Genomic DNA, 5,968 nt, shown 5'->3' on the forward strand with positions numbered 1-5,968 from the left:
TTTTATATATTCGAATATATTTTCTTAAGACAACTTACTATGTTTAATCAGTTGAAGACTCAATTAGAAGTGATTATTGAAGGGTAATTTGCATAATTTGCACAAATAGAATCATTCGGTACGGCTGTTTAGATTTTGACCTTGTTAACAAAAATATTAAGAAAATAGACTTCGGCTATAATTTTTGGAACCACTTCTTGCAATTGCAGAAACTTTTCATGCGGTGATCACTAGGATTTATCACAAAAGCTAATCATCGAAATTTTTCATAGATGATCACCAATACTTGCCATAAAACTTGACGGGTTGCTAGGAAAAATTCTAACCATTACTATAACTATAGGTTAAGCAAAATTTTGTGAAAATAGCACGCGCTAGTCAATTTTCGGACTGATAATTGAAAAATAGCCAGCGTTTGCAAAGTCATTGAAAAATAGCCACTATTTTGTTGCAACACAGAAAGTTCCAACATAATATATTGGAGATTGGTACACCTGTGTATGAACTTCTAGCATATTATGCTGGAACTCCAACATACGAAAAGTTTCACCATAATATACTGGAGATTGGAGCATCTGTGTATGAACTTACAGCATATTATGCTGGACAAGTATATTATGCTGGAACTCCAGTATATTATACTTGAATATTTTTCGAATTTTGAAAAATATTTTTGTTCAAATTTATCTTTACATAAAAAATAATTAAATTTTGATTAATTTTGAAACTGTGGGTATCTTTCAATTACCATCTATAAATTTGATTATTTTTTAAATTTCGCCCCAAAATTTTGGCAATCACGAGGAGCCCAAAACTATGATTGGAGGCCATTTTCTTAAGATTTTTCTAGAAAGGTATTGTAAAGAAACACGTATTTTTATTTATTTTAAGAAAAAATAAAGAAATGTTCTATATAACGACCGGAGACGTTAGCTTTCTTCAGTTACAGTGAACGGAGAAATTAACAACGCCGAAGATGACCAGTACCGGACTCTTCAACTTCCTGCGGCCCAAATTGCGTCCTCAGTCCACCGATATACAGGCCGCCGCTACTTGGGGTGTTGCCGCCACTACCACCGCCCTCTGGATCGTCCAGGTCCTTTCCTTTTTCACTTTTTTTTTTCAAGAATTTTGGAATCTGACTTATTCGTATGTACTTCAATTTTGATTTTATGTTTTCCTTGTTTTTCCTTATCTAATTCCATGCCATATAGAATTTTGACAGTCAAATTGTCGGTCACATAATGAATCAGTCGAGTAATTCTCCTTAGATCGTATAAGCAACTAGGTGGGTCAAGGATTTTTAAGTCAGTGGATAAAGAATACCACTGCATCTACTGTAATTTTGATAGAATATCAACTTCTTTTTTTTTTTGAAGAAACTATATTCAAATTCGAATTTTTAATTTAGATCATAGGAGCTTATTCAGTTATCATAAAGATTTAACTGAACCTTTGATTGCCACTTAAAAGCTTCGTTTGAGCAGAGAGCCCGAGCTCAGCTCGATAGCCAGGCCTGATATTATGATTATGGAAGCGGAGCATCTCCTGTCAAGCATCTTATACTGCTATTTTTAGTTGTCATGGTTTGTGATCCTAATAGTAATTAGGAATCATTGTCTGATCACTATCCGCTTGAATTGAAAATTAGATTAGCATTAAGATTACAAACCATTGTAATTAGATAAAAAAAATACTTACAACTTACTAATCTGATGATGATGCCCATTTTTGTTCAACATTTTTCAGCATCCTTTTCTTTTATGATATATTTGAGGCGCTTTGCACTCTTGGGATTTGTTCAACATTTCCACAACTTGATCTATTTTTTTCTTTCTTGGGATTCTAGATCTGGTTTAGGCATGGTCCATTAGAGCCCCCTATGCATTAATAGTTATGGTCCTCAAGGACGTGAACACGGGGTTCTATTTCTTGAACATGTGTTACTCATACAAGTTTGAGTTCTGGCATTTGCAGTTTATGGATTGATGTTTATAGCACTAATCTTGTATCTATGTTTCTAAAAGCTATTGCAATTTCTTTCTCGTGTTTTAAAAGTTATACTAACCTCTTTTCCGAAAATTATAAGTCCTTGCATTGTCCTTCCTTGTTGTTTAACTTCCGAAATGAACTGAAACCGTCAAACATAGCTCTTAAGAGTTAATGCCATATAGGGAAAGTTGGTATGTTTGACAGGAAAATGTTGGGATTTGAATCCTTCCCGATTTTTTAAGGATTAGGTATTCTGGATTGGTTCAGTTATCCAAAATGTGCAATTATTGTTTTGATAAATGTTGTGATGTGGTATCCGTCCAGTTATGCAATACAACATTTGGTGAGCAGATTAGCTTTGCAGTCCAAAATCTTGTGTGACAACTTTAGGAATCAAGAATCTAATTTGACCATAGGTTACATTAGGTGAATTCGTCCCATTTCCCTATGTCTTGGTGGGTAGAGGTAGTGGTACCTCTACTGGCGGAAGCTAATAGGCTAGCAAATACTTGGAGGATCAATTGAAGTGCGCCAAAACTTGTATGTACCCCATTGTTATCCAAAAAAAAAAAAGCATTTGGTATGCCACGGGGTCAACTTTGCTCTCCAGTATACAGTTGACACTAGTTTATCAGACACACACACACACACACATAGTTGTAAATTTCATTGATTCAACTTTTTTTCTTTTGAGCAAACTAAATCATCACCAATGGCAGGACGAGGACAGTCGAAATGGCAAAACAAGGTAGTAAAAGCGGCATATGGATGGTGCTAGAGATCAATTTTCTTCTAATTATTCATCCTCAAATTTATCACTGTATTATCTATGGCCTAGTAGAAGGGTCTTTTCTGGGAAGGCTTAGAGAAGGGGTGGGAGCTTGTTAGGGCGGGTATGGAACAGCAAGTAGGACACAACTATGGGAATGACTGTATTTTAGGTCTTTCCTGTGGGAGTTTCAATTATCGATCTCCTTGCCTCTAACTTAAGACTATAGGAATGGATAAGGAATTAATACAGAGGTGCACCAAATGTGGAAATAGGTGAGAAGAATTTTATCCAGAGTTTTTTGCACTCTGAACAATCCATAACTCTTTTTTGTACCCATTTTCCCTACTTTTGCTATCAGCCAAGAGTCAACTTAGTGACATTGGCCAAAAATAGTCATAATTGCACCCGACCTACTAGTTTAAGAAAATGGGGGATTCATTTTGTTAGTCACTTCGTTTTGTGTTGCAGGTTTTTTGTCCATTTATTTTCCTGTCCATCGGTTTTCCTTCTGGCTTTTATGATGACATTAGTTTCATTTTTTTAACTATGACGTGTTATAAACTTAAAGTTGCATTTTCAGATTATCTTATGTGCAATATATGTGTACTGATGAATGTGGCTGTTTTAAGATATTAGATTGGAGGTTCGTAAAGCACGTAATAAGAAGGAAGGTTCCTAAACTTTTGATGAATTCTATAGAATCTGTTGAAGTAACTTTTTCATTTAAATGTTTTGATGTCCTTTAATTGGATATCTCATGTATAAGCTTTAATTAGAGAGTAGAGAGCGAAGCAAGTGCTAATTTAGCTTTTTGGTATTCTTTTATTTCTATGCACTTCTGGACTTCCTTTTCGGGTTGTGCAAGTCCGTTCTTATTAATGTACTGTTTGGATATGTAAACTTGATTTTGTGATGGCATATGTATCTAATGACACCTCTGACCGTGTTACGTTATTTTCATATATAAGCAGCCATGGGACTGGCTGAGGAAGACTTTTGTTGAGAAACCAGAAGAAGTGAAGTGAACAAAAATGCTGAAGAAGCTGGTTGAGCAGGATTAAGTTTAATAATGTATCTCATTTCTCGTGGTTCTTGTTAGTGCAATAAATCATGAAAGTTTAAGTTAGCTAATGGTCTCTCTTCATACATCACATGTTCACATTTTCATTGTTAGTAACAGTGATGCTTGATGTTGTGTACTATGAATATTGAAGAACATTGCATCAATGATTTGGTCAATGCAGACAATAGTTGAACGGGCTTTGTGAGATACAGTTTGTGCTGCCTGATTAACGTAGAAATTAAATGACATGTAGCGGCTGCTATTAGTAATTAGACAATGCGTCCTGAATTTTAGTTTTTCGGTTCAGTTTTTCGGGACAAAAATATCATAATTTGTCCTGAAGTTAAAAATTTTCATTTAAAGTTCATGACAAAGTAAGTACTCGCTAATCTCTAAATGGCTGTCAGTGCACTTGCCCCCTGATTAACTTTTGCTTCAACATTCTTGGCCTTTTTTAAGCTTTAGCCGTCGGAACCTAAGATGTGTCGGTGTTGAAGACTTACCAGCAGAAGAGGTTTTAATGAATTACAAAGTTATACGCCAATTAAGAACTAGTTTAACGGTGTATTTAACACAACAACAACAAACCCCGTGGATTCCCGCGGGTGGAGTATGGGGAGGATGGGGAGGGTAGGCTGTATGCATACCTTACCCTTACCCTGGAGGGGAAAGAGATTATTTCCGTTAGATCCTCGGCTAAGAGAAGATGAATAAAACAGTGACAACAAGCAATAACAATAGCAAGATATTAAGAAAATCGAAGCGAATCAAAAGTAGGAAGTGATAGCATTCTAAGAATAAAAAGATACCATACAACACTCTACTATCTAGTAACTTTTTACTCTGTTTTTTTACCTTCACACCCTTCTATTAATGGTTATGTCTTTGGTAAGCTCCAGTTGTGCCATATCCTACTTAATCACCTCTCCTTAATACTTCTTTGGTCTGCATCTATCTCTCCTCATATCCACCAAAGTCAATCTCTCACTGTCTCACACCTCCTATGGTGCCTATGTGCTTCTTTTCTTCATATGTCCGAACCATCTCAGCCTCGCCTCCTTTTTACAGTGTGTTTAAATGATGTAGAATATTTTTCATGAAAATCTTTTATTTAGAAACTATGTTCAGTATTTGGCTGAGCATTAAGCTGGTTAACTTATTCTGATAATCGAATGTGAGGGAAGAAGGCCTATTGTTGTGTTTTGTTGATAAATAAGCATGAAGGCTAACAATATTGTTTTTATGTTAGTTGACATATGTTGGTGTATTTTTATGTGATATTTAAAGATTAAAATTATATTATGCCTCGAAAAATTATTAATTTTCATTACCTCATGATCTTGAGAAGGGGTCATAACTCCCTTTTAACCCACTACTCCATGATGCAGAAAATGATCATAACTCTTTTGTAACTACTCTTTAATGTTTTACTACTAATTACACACCAATCATTCAATACTTCATATTCTCCATGATCTCAGAATTTATTACCCCATTTTCTTCTAATTTAATCCAACTAAGAATTCTTACACCAATAAATAGGAGTTTTCCTTTAATAATGTGGTGTGTGAAAAAAATATTATAGAGTGCATGGAAAAAGTAAGGTTAAAATAAAAAAGAGAGTTTTACTTTATTAGGAAGGTGTTTCAAGTGGTGGAGCTTTGGACTCAACAACTTATTCGGAATTTGTTTGAGTCATACGACGCGAATAGACAAGTTAAAAAAGACTACCGCTGGATTAGTGAAGTTTTCATTGCAGTGTGCTTGAGTCTCCTTAAAGAAAGCGAGATATCCACGTGATATCCGCATCTCAACCTGAAAATATATTATTTTGTCTTTTTTAAGTGTAATTATTCACCAACAACATAATTGGGAAGATCTAGTGCTTACACGATAAGAGTAACAATTATGAGATTCTAAGTTCGAAGATATTTGAATTTCATTTACTACCTTAGTGTAAGCTTATATTTCCAATCTTAGTTAACAAAATTATTTGATACATATGCTCGTAGCACAAATGATTAGGTAAATTAGTCGAGGATGAGTGTAAGTCTTAAAAAAAATGCTACTACTAAATACTACTACAGTAACTAAAGTGAAAGAGACAACTGTGGTAAATTTAACTACTACGTTTCTTTTTC

At 34.8% G+C, this 5,968-nt stretch overlaps 1 long non-coding RNA gene across 1 annotated transcript; it reads left to right on the forward strand.

Annotated features, from left to right (window-relative positions):
* Positions 1–848: 848 nt before the first annotated feature.
* On the forward strand, positions 849–4,096 carry LOC107806191 (uncharacterized). The gene is made up of 2 exons (XR_001652599.2): positions 849–1,096; positions 3,736–4,096. It is a non-coding gene; the product is annotated as an uncharacterized LOC107806191 (long non-coding RNA).
* Positions 4,097–5,968: the final 1,872 nt, after the last annotated feature.

Source organism: Nicotiana tabacum, chromosome 13 (genome assembly GCF_000715075.1).
Source record: "Nicotiana tabacum cultivar K326 chromosome 13, ASM71507v2, whole genome shotgun sequence".
In the NCBI taxonomy this organism is placed as follows: domain Eukaryota; kingdom Viridiplantae; phylum Streptophyta; class Magnoliopsida; order Solanales; family Solanaceae; genus Nicotiana; species Nicotiana tabacum.